This window comes from Hyperolius riggenbachi, chromosome 3, assembly GCF_040937935.1.
Source record: "Hyperolius riggenbachi isolate aHypRig1 chromosome 3, aHypRig1.pri, whole genome shotgun sequence".
NCBI lineage: Eukaryota > Metazoa > Chordata > Amphibia > Anura > Hyperoliidae > Hyperolius > Hyperolius riggenbachi.
The window spans coordinates 17,696,060-17,697,649 of NC_090648.1; positions in this window are offsets into that span (position 1 = coordinate 17,696,060).

Below are 1,590 nucleotides of genomic sequence, written 5' to 3' on the forward strand. Positions count from 1 at the left end.
GGTTGCTACTGGCTACCTCATCTGTCTGTCTTGTTTGGATTGCACTAGCCTCTAGCGGTAGCGGCTGTGGATCCTTCTGATCTGAGTTCCTGGAGTGTAAGCTGGAGCAGCGGCTGCTACTGGCTACCTCATTTGTCTGTCTTGTTTGGATTGCACTAGCCTCTAGCGGTAGCGGCTGTGGATCCTTCTGATCAGAGTTCCTGGAGTGTAAGCTGGAGCAGTGGTTGCTACTGGCTACCTCATCTGTCTGTCTTGTTTGGATCACACTAGCCTCTAGCGGTAGCAGCTGGGGATCCTTCTGATCTGTGTTCCTGGAGTGTAAGCTGGAGCAGCGGTTGCTACTGGCTACCTCATCTGTCTGTCTTGTTTGGATTGCACTAGCCTCTAGCGGTAGCGGCTGTGGATCCTTCTGATCTGAGTTCCTGGAGTGTAAGCTGGAGCAGCGGTTGCTACTGGCTACCTCATCTGTCTGTCTTGTCTGGATCGCACTAGCCTCTAGTAGTAGCGGATGTGGATCCTTCTGATCTGAGTTCCTGGAGTGTAAGCTGGAGCAGCGGTTGCTACTGGCTACCTCATCTGTCTGTCTTGTCTGGATCGCACTAGCCTCTAGTAGTAGCGGATGTGGATCCTTCTGATCTGTGTTCCTGGAGTGTAAGCTGGAGCAGCGGTTGCTACTGGCTACCTCATTTGTCTGTCTTGTCTGGATCGCACTAGCCTCTAGTAGTAGCGGCTGTGGATCCTTCTGATCTGAGTTCCTGGAGTGTAAGCTGGAGCAGCGGTTGCTACTGGCTACCTCATTTGTCTGTCTTGTCTGTTTGTGTTCATTTGTGTTACTTGTGGCTAGTTAGGGTGACACGCTTATCACTGGGCGCCTAACGCGCGGTGATCGTGCAGAAAACGCGTTCGCTGTTGCGAATGAGTGCGGTGTTCACGTTTAGCTAGCATTTGTTATTTTCCTTATCCTCTGATTGTGGTTTGCTGTGCCTTTACTACTCTCGTGCTCCGTCCTGCTCAGTCTGGTGTCACTATTTGGCAATCGCCATTCTTGCGTTTGCGTCCCCACTTCGTTTCTGCTGTTGTGTGTTCGCCGTCACTGGGTGGCGACTAGTTTGGTGGACACACATTGATTCTGTCTCTGTGCTCTCCCTCTTTGGGGGCTATCTTGCCTTGTGTTGCTTCTCTTCGTACAATTTCCATCTGGCATTTGTGGCAGCGCAGAGGGTTTATTCCTCTGCACTCCACAGCTCCATCTGCCGGTGGGAATTCCTCTCTACTGGGTTCTAGTATTCTGACACGCCTGTGGAGGACCTCCGCAGTGTCAGCGCATGTCTTGTGCGCTGACCACGGAGATATCCCACAATCGTTACAGCAGGAAATTACGCAATGTGACGCTCACCTGCGCAATGTCTGGTTGTCACCTTATCTGTCTTTTTGTGTGAACTGTACAATAAATGTAACAAATTAATATTTGCAGACAGACAGCCATCTCTGATTTCCAGGGACATTTTTAGGACTGGTAAATGTTTTAGTAGAACTATTTCTGAGCCACTCCCCCTTCCTGTGATAAATTTGTTAGTCTTCATAATAAAG